We start from the raw sequence: 13,953 nt of genomic DNA, 5'->3' as shown, positions 1-13,953 counted from the left end.
ATTACTGATGTTCAGGCCAGCCCGGTCCCCATTGATTGTTATTGTTCCATTCTCTTTTACATTAGCAAGAAGTCTTTAACCTATGACCTACATTGTCCTAACTCTGTTTTTCTACCATTGCTCATGTCAGCGGGGACACAGAAAAGGAAGACATGATCATTAACCTCTGTTGGGGAAACACACTTTTTCGTTTGTCTGACAAAGCCCGTTTACACCCCTAATTGGATTTAATGTTGGCACTGCAGAGAGCATGTTTTTTATTTAAATGTGCTGCACTCTTCGCTTTCAGTTAACAGTGCAATGAGAAAGCAAGAAGGAGGAGCTCAAAAGAAAGCAATATCATAATTAGTCTTTGTGTTCCTTGCAGGCCCAAGTCCTTTCCCATGTTTTTTTGTTGCCTCTTAAAATACTCTCCATATAAATCTTTTCATTCCCACTGTCTCCCCCTCATTCATATCCTGCAGACAGCTTCAACTTCTGTAGGTTGTAAATATGCTCTGCATTGTTTTCTTTGGTAGTTGGTTTGTTGTTGATTTTTTTCCTTTTTCTTTTTTTTCTTTTTAATTTCCTTTTTTACTGTAATCAGACCTAAAGCATTTTTGTGGAGACCTGGTCCAAGCGCAAAAATATGGCTCTTATTTGAGTATATTATTGTCAGATAATGTTTTGTAAAAATTTTGATGATGAATAAACATCTAAAGATGGAAACTGTGTTGTCCTTTTTATAATTCAATTGTAGCTTGTAGTTAATAGATTACTTTACCCGTCTTACCTATTAGCAAGAGTTCACCAGTTATGGCCAGTGCTAGTCAGCCTGCAGAGACAGAACAATGGTATAACATTTTCTTTTGAAAGAAGTTTTAAATTTCGGGCCTTCAAGAGGAGCAAAACTGAGAGCCTTGCGTGGCTGGCATCTGTACTTGGAACCTTTACAATTGCAGTTTTTGATGTAAATTGTTGATAATATCCACTGGAAACACTGATGGCAAAATAAAAATTTCTCATCGATTCAGGTATGTTTCTAATTTTTTTACAGTGACTCCTCCTAAGTCTTTAGGAAGGGGCCCATTTTTAAACAACTGCTATTTCTTTCAAGCGTGTAAGCATCCTTACTTTGCTCACATTTCCCTGTAATGTAAAGATTTCCCCAGAAAATAGTGTCATGGGTTTCTCCATCTTTCATCTCAGTTGGCAAGAAATTTAAATTCATACTCAAACTTCTAAACATCAATCTAATCTGGACTTTTCACCACATGCAGGATTGCAATCACAGAGTCCTAAGAGGGGGGACAGAATCACTCTCAGCAGGCTTTGGCAGCCTGGGGTTTCCTCAAAATAGCAACACACTTCACAGAGACTACCATAAAAACAGACTATAATAACAATATGAGACACATTGTGATCTGCGATCACATGGTGACAATACCCTCATGATGTGTGAGATTGTCACAAAGTGTGTCATCCCTTGTGTACAACATACTGGTGTTTTTTGAAACCTGTCAAGATGCAGAGACAATGCTTGTGCCAGGCTCATCAGTGGTGTACTTACCAAGATGTATAGGTGTAAGAAATGGAATAACGTAGTTCGAAATAAATTGTGCATCAAGTTTGACTTAAAGCATGATGTATAAAAGTATGCATACCTTAAAGCAATGCAAAGTCAGCAACCTACATTTTAAAGTTGCTGTTTATTTTACAAACTTTTCAAAGGCTGTGTTGGTGTACAAGTGATCATAAAGTCAACTTGATGAATGCAGCTGACATGTTCAAAGTGAACCAAATACCCGTGGCAAAGGAGCACTGCCAGTGTCACAGAGATGGGAGATCTGTTTGCTCCAGCCTGCTGTCAGTTCAGATGCACACATCATGCTATCACTGCCTTGGAGGAACATGACAGGCCCACTCACAGTCCAGCTCACTGTGGTTTTCAGGACATGGGGTCTTGCTATCTTTTACTTTTTCTCCTCCAATGATTGCACACCCTTTGGTATAACATCAACACAAATAAGAGGAAATTACGCTGCATTTATTCACAAAATTTAAACCTGCATTCAGATGACCGTAATCTTCGCTAATTGCTGATAGATGTAGATAACAGATCTGCAACATTTTTTGGTAAAAGAAAAAAAAAGTCACTGCACCTTTCCACTCTCTCTGTTAGCTTCTAGCCTTCAGGAGGCAAGCAGGTTTTTCAGCTGTCAAGCTAGCCCAACATAGTGTCAGGATTTCTGCTCATCCTGTCCCTCAACACAGGAATCAACTGAGGTAATGTCCCAGAGTTGCTACTGTTCACACTTGGATTTGAGGGCACACACAGCTAAAGCTTGCTAGTTCTGTTTGTTCATGACACAATCATGATTGGTTTGAAGTACTATGTCATAAAATGGCCATGACTAGGTTGAGTCAGGAAAATAACACGTCAGTTATAATCTTGACAAAACCAAAGATCCCAGAATGAAGGCTTGGTATGTCAAAATATTCCTCGGCCTGTAATACATTGTCTAATGAGAGCATCTAACCAGATAATATGTATGGGAGCTGCACTTTCATCAATTACAAGGCTCTTCTGAGGGTCATGATGAAAACCCAGGTAATTAGTAGGTGTGGGGGTCTCTCCTGGGAATTCACAATTCACAGATTAATAGATTGTGTGTCTGAAAAGTCCAGTGGATTTATGTGCTGCAACCTTTTAGCAAAAATGTATTTGTAGAGTATCTTTCAGACCATGCCTACATAACAGACATACACACAAAGGTAATTAGGTAATTGTTGCTTCTGAGCCTCAGACACCGACAGATTTGAAGATGCACATTCAAGGTCATCAAGGTTACCTGAACAAAATTGTGAAGCTTTAACCAAATAGATGTTTAATTCCACCAGAAGCCTGGACAGAGAGTGTAATAGGAAATGTTGCTTTGGTATACAGAACCCATCTCAACAAGTGCAGCTACTCATGGCAACTTGTTCACATTGCCCAAACCCAAATCCAGTTGAGCAAGTTCAGAATAAGAATGCAACAAGCCTGCTCTGTAGAGATCTCACTTTGTCATTCACATGACATGAAATAACTCCTGCCAACTTCTAGGACCTCAGGACACCAACAAATGTCCCATGCCAATGCCCTTACGAGTTATATTTTCTTTCAGGATATGATATACATTAATATGTGTATTTCTTTGCACACTTTGCACAATGTTTGCACAGCATCATATAAAAAAAAGACCAATTTCCTTTGCGTCGAGGGTAGCTGCTTCTCCACAACAAAGGTCCGCCTTAACCGAAAGGTTAAAAAAAAAGGTCTGACATGGCTGAGGGGTCAGTCTCTCTCAGTTGATTGCACACAGCCCATCTCATCTCAGTCTGTGTAAAAAAAAAAAAAAAAAAAAGAAGCCCTTGGCTGGTGGTTGATTGGCCAGGTCAGGAGGCTTGGTAAGTATGCAGTGTCTGATTCTCAGTGACCTTTAAAGCAGTGTGATGGTACTGTGGGCCTGCAAACTCTCTACTGGAGGAGAGTGGGGAATTCATTGGTTTGAGATAGTCAAAAGATCTTTCTTTGGACTGTTTTTGCTTACTCTCTCCCTTTTTTCTATGTCTCTCGCTCACTCGCTTTACACTTACTCTAGCTCTTTCTCAAAGATTTCTATGGTGCTGTTGGCCCTACATCCACTGTAAGTAATGGAGCTCCCCGGGGATGTAAAAGGTCTTGTCCTCATACAACCTACAGAGGCTTTTCTATGTCCTGCCACAGTCTGGATTTAGCTTGAGCAAAATTCAGTCACAATTGTTCCCCTCTGTGGATGAGTAAATAGAGCCCCTCTCCTCTTCCCCTTTGGCATTTTTCTTTTTAAACACTCTACCGTGCCTTCCCCTTGACCTGAAACGAGCAATCAACATTTAATGATTGTGCTCTCCTTTCTCAGTCTTGATTTGTTCTTTTATTCAGTCTGCCATCAAATGAGCCCAATATTACTGCACTTTATTTTAAATGCTGTAAGAAATCTGGCATTTTGAAAACAACATAACATAATCATATGTAGAATACATAACTGGTTAAAAAGAAAATCTGAAAAACAATGAGTAAAACAAAACGAATACTAGATTTTATGAGCTAGACTAGTTCTCAGTAAAATTCTCAAATACTTTAAACACGCAAAAATTATTTTGTTTTCTTTTTAAAATGTCAATCTTATTTAATTCTAAGTTGCATTTGAATTGAACGGAATATGTTAATAAAGTTACTGTTCAGATAAAAAATCATCCAGATTTCACTGTATTTCCTTGTTGTGTATACTTTGTTATACTATAAAGATTTCCCTTTCAGCAAAACACCAAGAAGAAGGCAACAGCTTGCCGTAAGATACCAGCAGGGAGACTTCAAGAGTTCTTTTTTTTCCCACAACAACCTACGGTTAATTAAAGGATTCAATTGAGGCAAAGTTCATCCCCCTGTGACAGAGCACAGCAAGGCCTTGCTTCTGAGCCTCAGACACCGACAGATTTGAAGATGCACATTCAAGGTCATCAAGGTTACCTGAACAAAATTGTGAAGCTTTAACCAAATAGATGTTTAATTCCACCAGAAGCCTGGACAGAGAGTGTAATAGAGGTAAAGCCAGGATGCCTGGCAGCCACTTAAAGGCAGAGTGATGAGCTTATTCACCAGCTTTCTCCCTCCGCTCCAGTAGCACATATTAAGAGTAAATCACTTGAGGATGCAGAAACTGCCGAAAGAAATTTCGTTGGTTATATACACAGTTAGCACATGAATAAATGTGTGCAAGCTAGAATTCATGCTCTCAAGGCCAATGGTGAACTTAAAAGCTTGCCTTCAAGATACTGTCAAGCAGGCATGATTTACTGGTGTGCAGTACTTTGTGAGGGAAAGCCCATTAAGGATACTACCACAGGAATACATGTAATCAAACACATAGTATAGTTTGTTTCTTACCATATTATTTACAAAAATGAATATTAATAATTCATGAATGCCTTTAAAACCCAAAAGTTGAATTCCTCCCATTAATGTGGCTATTCTGGCTCTAAAGGGCAGATTTGCTAAGCAGTACAAATAAGCATGAGGCCGCAATCACAGAAATGTGCTGCAGGGAATGGAAGGTTTTAAGGGTGATGTACTAATCTAATTTATAAAGAAAGACACATTCTTCATTTCAATAATGACCAAAAACATCAGCACTACTCAGAAGGTAAAAAGTTAAAAAGTACTAGATGTGATGACAGAGTACGTAATGTAACCAAAATATAACTGTTTTTCCAGTGTACTATTTTGACTTCACAATTGTAACCGAGATCTATGGGAGGCAGCTGAAAGAGAATCAATATGTTATTCTATAAGGGTGAACAGTTTCTGTTAGAAATTGCTTTGGACTATGTGGTTTTGTTGGTTGAGACACCTGAGCAATGCCTTTTTCAAACAATTTCATCATATAAACCTGAAATCCATGTGTAACAGCTGCCCAGTTGGATATGTGTACTTTATTTTCCATCAGATTGGGATTCTTCTGCAGGGTAATGGAATTACTTTTACTATGCCACATGCATATATGTGTATATCATTGTTTTCTACAGTCTCCAGGTATTCATTGAAGTCATGTGTCAGGGTTCCTGGGTCTTTGACCCAGTGTTTTCAGTTCCTGTTCATTGTTTATTTTCCATATGTTCCCTTTTCTGGTTTCATTATGTTCTAGCTCTACTTTCTGCGTCATTAGTCGGATTATGTTCAGCCGTGCTCTCACCTGTCTCCAATCGTCATCATCATTCAGCCTGCGTATTTAAGTTCCTCAGTTTCATCAGTTCAGTGTCTTGTCATTGATGTTGTCTTTCCTGTGTGTGCTTTCAGTTCAGCCAGTCTGTATAATAAACGCCATTCTCATCTTCAATCAAGCCACGAGTCCTGCCTTTGATCCTCTCTTCCTCTCATCCACACACGAAGCCCTGACATCATGTTTATATATTGTAAGATTCAAGTATTCGTCTAACACACTTCAGATCTGTCAGAGCCCAATTAATAGCTGTATTTGGTATTTTGACACACTCATTATGTTATTTAACAGACTTCTTACTAGAGAGGAGTTAAAAATTATGACAATTGATTTGTGATGATATCATCAATCCATGAATTAGGTTTAATTTGATTGGGTAATGCTCTGTTTCATCAAACCATCAGTATCACTAAGCACACAGAAATATCTGGGGCATGGCTCTAAACAGTTGGGGTGTTGACTCAGAAAAGCTTTGATAATTCACACATACTTTTTTTTAACCATCTTCATACTGGTAAATGTGGCATTACATTTAGCTGCTGACTTTTCTGTAAAAGAAAAAAAAAAGCACAATCATAGTAGGTCTGTTTTTAATCTGCGTTGCTGTTTTTACCTTATACTGTTCTTAACTTCTAATTTCAGCCTCTCTCGTGGACTTTAATTGTTCTGTAGTTCTACAGAACTGGGCTTCTTTCATCAGCTTCTCAGCACAGAACACACACACAACACATGTATCATTTGAAAGTTTACTTAGGCAGATCTATTCTAAAATACAACACAGAGTAGGACATTTAGTCTTGAAAGGGATGACTTCATTACTATGACTTCATTACAGCATCACAAAGCAAAGTGAAGAAGATCAAAGAACATGGAGGCTCATATGCTAGATGAATATTTAGATCAAGAGCACTGTGATGAATGATTCCACTGAACCCATAAAACAGGATGGATTTCGAGTATTTAATGAAAACACAAACTTCACATACAGCATGGCTTCCAACCAAAAACCCAATAGTTAGTATTGTGATATGGGGTAAATATGCTAGACAGACAGATGACAATAACTTTATTTGGTTTTAACTGCCATAATCTAGGGATATTTCTTATAACCCACATTTTAACTATATATATATGTTACTCGTATTTTTTTTAAATTGCTATCCTCAATAGACCTGTTTAATTTCTGTACAGTATTATACTAAACTCAATTGCGTAGTCGCTCAGTAGTAAAATCTCTACACACAAATATTTGTTTAATTAAAAATATGAGTGAGAAACGAATGTCATGAGCTGATGTTAAAGGTCATACAATAATTCCAAATCAGGACAACTTCCACTCCCACGTGGAAGCCAGCTCGTGGTTGTGTTATGATCTGTTCATAGTTATCTATGAACCCTCTGTAACTTGATCTAATAATTATTATTACTACTACTTCTTGATTATTTTTGATTCAGAGATTCTTTCTGAATCTGAGCAAAACAAAACCAAAACATATTAAGAACAACCCTAAGGCAACAATTTCGTTCACTGGGTTGAACAGGTATGCCATAAGGCTAATGCAGAAGTTCCATTTCAAATCAACCCTGAGGTCATTCTGCATGTCTTCCTTTCTTCTCTCTTTTCAGTTTCCCTATTTCCTCGCCACTGTCCTAGCATAATAAAAAAAGACAACTTCGGAAACATTGTTTTTTGGTGACCTTGAGTCACAAGTATACAAATGTAATATGATAACAAAGATACTTTATTTATAAACTATGTGATTGGCACGTTTAACTGCTAGCCTCTGACCAAAGTGTTGTGGGGTGAGTGCTACTGCAGGTAAGAGATTTTAAAAAAAAGACGAGTGTGCAGAATAAAATGAACATGCCTTCCTTAGTTAGATGAGTTAGATGCCTCCTCAAAATAAAACGTGGATAACCGCCAATATGCTTTTTTTATAATATGAATATAAAGAAAGTCTCTGTTTTTTTTTCCTCTCTCACTCTCAGGTAGAGTTGTGGACTGGCATTTCTTTGCTGGTCAAACTGCGGACAGAGGCTCTCTTGTCCAGGTTTTCTCCTCCGCATCTGTTCTACACTGTCTGATCAGCTTATGGTCTTTAAGGACCAGCTACTCTCCACCAGATGATGGCGATATTTCTGATGGTAATTAGGTCCATATATTCTACCTGTTTTTTCTGTTTTTCATCCTATAATGCTCCTTTCCCATTTGAATTCCAGGTGGATACCTGAAATCCTTGTTATTCTTCTGTGTTCCCAGATTTCCGTTACCTTGAGGAGTTTAACAGAGACTTCCCAGTTTTCTTGCCTGAGCTTTCTAGCTGGTTGTTGCACCAACAAAGAAAATAACTTACCTGAAACACAGCTGCCCACTCGCTGCCAAATCTCTCTCCACTCCCTGGGATCATCTTCCAGTAGCCCCTCTGTTTCTCCTTCTAAAGATACTGAAAAAGTAAAGTCTCAGAGTCTGATTGCAAATATTATACAGTCTTATCAAACTCAACTTGGCTGTTTCTGACATTTTACGTACTCTTTGGCAGAATCTTCAGACCTGTTCCAGTAGTAGTACTCTGTAAAACTTCTGTTGATTTTCTGAATCTGGTGTTTGAGTCCAACTCATGCTTAAACACACAAGTGTGAGGACAAATTATCTCTTTGTCTCATTTTGAGCCATACTGTTAAGCACATTTCAAATATCAGTTTTCAAGATTTAGACCTATCCAACTGAGGAGCATAAAAGTACTAGCATATAACTGAATTCTTGGTGAAATAAGGTTCGATTTCTCACATTGTCAGCATCACATAAGCTATGTCAAGTCTTAAAGACTGCATTGTGTTTAGATAGAGGTCAAAGTGAGAGCAGAGTCAATATTAAAAAAAGAAGAAAGAAGAAACAGCAGAAAGACCTGGGGAAACTAATAGCAAGAATGTTCTGAATCATTTGAATTGGTTGAGTGCCCAGTGTGTGAATCTATTCGCATTGAGTGTGTTGTTCATGTTTATCTCTTGGTTTTATAAAGCACTAACACACTATCTTTGGGGTACTTGACTTGCATTACTGATAATAAAATGATAACAGTTTCGGGATATAAGAGGAGAGGGAAGGAGCAGACATAATCACAACATGATAGATGTGGGTTTTTGATAAATGTATGACCTTGGTGTAAAATGAAATTCTCTTAAGCTCCAAGAGGAATAAGGAATGCATATTTCAAACTAGACTTTAGAGTTTTTGTGGGTCATCGTCAGGAGAAACTAATGAGTGACACATGTTGACCTTGGAGTTAAATTTCTCTTTTATCCATTACTTCCCTCATGTGCAACACAATGGGCCTTCACTTGGGAATTCTCTATTGATATTCTGTATCTGAATCAGTCTTTTAAAGGCATACTGATTCGGTGTGCAAGTAATTTTATGTGTTGTTATATATTATCAGTGTTAGGAAGGTTACTTTTGAAATGTATTCCACTACAGATTACAGAATACATGGTCCAAAAAGGTTTTTTGTAACATATTCCGTTAAGTATTCTGAATACTTTGGAATACTTAAAATATTGTCATGCCTTTTACAACTATGAATGTACTATTGCTGTGTGATTTATTACTATTGCTGAAGGCTCTTCGCCATACCAATATCAACTAGATTTTTAAATCTTAATGTTAAATGAGTAACGGTAGGGTGGATTTTAGGTATGGCTGCACTTTTTGTAGTGATCTCATATAGAAAACGATTTCTGTATCATTAATATTTTTTCTTTTTGTCTGTTAATAATCATGTGGAACTGCACATGATTATTAGCAGCTAGCAGGTTGTTAATGCAATCCATCAAGTCTAAAAACAACATGTTAACACGTGGAGAACCTGAAAAAAATGATCAAATTATATTTTAAATATATTTTGTCTATTTTAAGTTTTGAGTATTTACTAAAATAAATAAGAGTGTTCTAACATCTCACTTGTTTTATTTTTATTCAGGTATACATGTGTACTATGTTTATTAAGAGAGATTAAGTTTGTGTTTCTGTCATGTAGTGATTGTGGTTAACTGTATGAAACTTATTAGACATTATGAAATAGATGATACTAAAATTGAATTTTGTCAAAGTGCTTAAGATACTTTTTAAATTATATTTTTTTCTTAAAAAAACCTACTACATCATGTGCAATTTTTTTATGTCATGTGTTATTTCCATTGCAAATATTAATCAAATTTAAATTAAAAGAGGATGTCAGTAAAAACTCCAGAGCTGTGATGTCATCAAGTACAGTGCCATTCCAATTGTAGAATGATCGTGTTGCTTTGTCGGGAAGTCTGGACTGCCCTGTGAATTTACGAAGTCCGGACTAGCGAAAATGTGAGTATGGACTCGCGTACTTGAGTACTGAGAAATGGCCAAACAGTCTGTAGTCTATGAACTAACCTAAACTAATGCCAGCTAACGATGTTACTGTCACGACCAAGGCACTGATCATAATCTCCCCACTCCTGGCTCTCCTTTTCTATCTCTCTTTTCCCCTCTCTCCCTCTCTCTCCCTCTCTCTCCTGTTTTGCCGGGGCGGAACTCATGGCGGCTTCACGCCCTCGGCCCACGCCTTCCTGGATTGGGAACACCTGGGCCTCATCAGACCAGCTGGTATTTTAGAAGGAGGAGGTCAGCTGTTCAACGCTGGATTGTTGTGATGACTCTAGTCAGTACACGTCGAGCCCAAGTTTCCCGTGCCTCCGTCTCAGAAAGTTAACGTGTGTCTCTGTGTTCTAGATTCCCCGGGGCCGTCCCTATGTTTCCCCGTGTGGAGTGTGGAAGGAGTGACTGGTCACTAGCGGAGAGAGAGAGGTTGGAGTGAGCGCTTGTGTGATTCCCTTGTTTTCCCTGGAGCCCTGGAACCCTGCCTCTCACATCTTGTATATAGCACTATCCTCGCACTGTCTGTAAATACACTTGGTGAAGATCTTGTAAATCAACCGTCTCTGTTAAAACACAACTCCGGAGTCCTGCGAGTGGATCCTCAGAGCAACCCGTGACAGTTACCTCGCCGACGAGTGGCCTTCATTAATAGTAATAATAATAGTCGATCACACCACTCTCACCCATGCGATATATGACTGCATGTTCATCAAGCTAAACCTGCGCCCGACTGTGTTTACTCACCAGAATTGGAGAAGGCATAGAGAAGGGATAGCCTAACATATGAAACAGGAAGTGACTGCCGTGCATTCTATTCTTTCAACAAAGTAACTGGATTCCGATTACCACCTATTTAAACGGTAGCTGTAAAAAGTTACTCATATTTTGTATTTTAAATACGTAACGCCGGTACATGTATTCCGTTACTCCCCAACGCTGTATTTTATTAGTAAACCAAGAGACTCCACACTCCAAAGCTCAAAAATGAATCTCATGTGGAAGTTGCCACTTACAGACGGGATGAAAGCGAGTCAGTCTCCAAAAACTAACATAGTCCATTGAAAGGATTAAAAAGCCCATTTACAGCAACCGGATATCCCAGCAAAGCGTGAAATGGTCCACCGTGTCCATTTCATGCTTTGCCTCTCCAAGACGTGAAATGTACACACATGCAGAAGTTGCAGTAAGCTGCAGTAACAGCTTACTGCAACTTTCAAGTCAACATGAAAATCATCAAGGGAAAGCGTTCAAACATACATTATTAACACTTATACATGTATATACATATTAGACACCTAGCTTAATTGTTTCCGGTGATTAAAGACTCTCAAATGTACTTCACATGTTTTTTTGCTCACTACTGACTTTGTGCCTCTAAGTAAATTCTCTCCACTTGCTGGTAATATAACTTCTGCATGCCTGCCCATTTCAAATTTTGGAGAGGAAAAGCGTAATGACTTAATTACATGTTTTGCCGGGTACTGGATTGTTTACAGCATGGTGCAGAAATTAGTTTTGATCTCTGCAAATAGTTTTTCCCCCTCATAACCAATTGGAGTCTACTTAGCTTCTTCGAGTCATTAAACTGGACCTCTTTATTGTCTGTGTCCTGTTGGACCTTTTTGGATAGTTCTTAATAGAGCTCAGAGCAACTTGGGGTACAGTGTCTTGCCCATGGAGACTGGGCGCCTCAGGGATCAATCCACTGACCTTCTGATCAGTAGACAACGTGCATCTTGTGGCTGCAATTAGCTATTGTTTCTGGAAGCACGCTTGGCTTGGATCCCATTGGAAACTGCAGTCCATCTTATTTTCATGGGTTTGTCCATCTCCAGCTATCAAAAGCTTTAACTTGTTAAGCTGTGATGCCAGCAGCTTTTTCTGATTTTGTTGATTTCGTCACAGTACAGCCACTACAAATATGATTTAATATAATACGATGCATCACTATAGAATAAACAAAGTATGAAATACTTATAACTTAAAACATCACTGTGGTGAAGTGCTTAGATTTGAATTGCTCTCTTAATTCCCCTGCCACTCTCATTTCTCAGCTAAAAGTAAGTCTCATGGTAAAATTTATTTAACTATACAAGTAATAGTATTTTAAAATTGTGTAATGCAGAAAGGTGAAGACGTCGCACGTGTGTGTGTGTGTGTGTGTGTGTGTGTGTGTGTGTGTGTGTGTGTGTGTGTGTGTGTGTGTGTGTGTGTGGTGGTGATGGTGGGGGTGGGGAAAGCCCCTGCTTTTCTGTGAAAGTCACTGCACACCACTGCTAAAATGTATGTGTAGTGCTTGTAATTTCACTGCCATTAGAATGAAACATGACTTATGCCAGGGGTTAGAGATAGCCACAAAATTTGCTTTACTTTTATATATTTGTGGTTCTATACCACAATGTGTATAAACCATTCAGTGATCTGTACAATGTGCTCTATGCCATTCTTCGCCCCCATACACACACATATAAGCAGATTAATTTGCAAAGTGCAAAACTGTAATAAAGTGACTGACAGAAAGTGGCAACGTGGATGCAGTTTTGCTTCTACAGAAGCATAGCATGTGTATTTGTTGATAGGCACTTACTGGAATAATGTGTAATGTGGGTTGTCCCTTGTGATCAATTTAGAAGCGTAATATGATAAATACTTAATACTGACATCTACCAAAACATGCTACTAAAATCGGGAAGTCTGTATTTATTCTGTTTACTTTATGTCTTATTTCTGGCAGACTTTGAAGACCCTATCAAACAATCATAGCTTTCTCAAAGGTGTCATAAAGATAGATGTATTGGGTAAAAGCCAAGTATATGAACGAACGAATGAACTGCACAAACAGCACTGGTTGAATATTAATCAAGTTGAAACTCTGGGCTCCAGCACTGTAAGTGAACCTGAATATAACTACGTAGTTTATATATGAGTCTTTTTTTGTCAGATTTTCCTTGTCATATGTAGTCAACTCTTAAGTCTTGAACTGCTGCATGGAGTCAGACTAATCTACTTGATGCTTTTGGCTCTTCCAGTTTCTCCTCTCTGTTAAGAGAAGATAGGCTTAAAAAGTGGTATTTGGGAAGGGTACTGACAGACAGTCATGGGCCAAATGGCAGAGTGCAAAGTGGTAACAGGCCAGTATTTTATCTGCATAATGGACAAAATGTATCAAGGCACACTGGTCTTTGCAGAGCCTGCCATGGTTCTAATGGTCAGATAGGGAAAAAAAAGATGTTGAAGACCATAAGGAAGCTGCATAGTCCCCGAGTCTGAACTTGGACAGGGTCGTCATACACTTGCATGGAATGCGGCCCCTCCGTTTCCTGCAATCTGTGCTCTATATATACATGTACGAGGATGAGACAAAAGTGATGGATGTGCCCTTACGTGTTGCATCATTCCTGCTGATAGATGATCGAAAGTATGTCACAGGGCCTTTTGAAATAGTTGGACCCAGTTTTCCCATCTGCAATTAAGGCTGCATCCGTTTTCATGAACATGTAGTTACAAATTTAATAAAAAAAAATGTCAAAGCTAAAGCAATACACTGCATCTCATCTCTTCTTTCAGGCTCCAGTCAGCAGTCTCTTACTCATTTGTGGTCATCTTTAAGGGCACAAAAGAATTCAAATCCCCTATCGTCCCAAATCTGTCTATGCCAACAAAGCTCCAGAGTGCTCTTTCTCTTCTTTCTAGCCATCAAAACTCAGTTCTCTAAAAATATTTGAGCTTGGTGCAGGAAATAGACCTTAACTTCAATTGAGAAAA

Source organism: Aulonocara stuartgranti (assembly GCF_965226115.1).
Source record: "Aulonocara stuartgranti genome assembly, chromosome: 7".
NCBI lineage: Eukaryota > Metazoa > Chordata > Actinopteri > Cichliformes > Cichlidae > Aulonocara > Aulonocara stuartgranti.
This window is presented reverse-complemented; position numbering follows the sequence as displayed.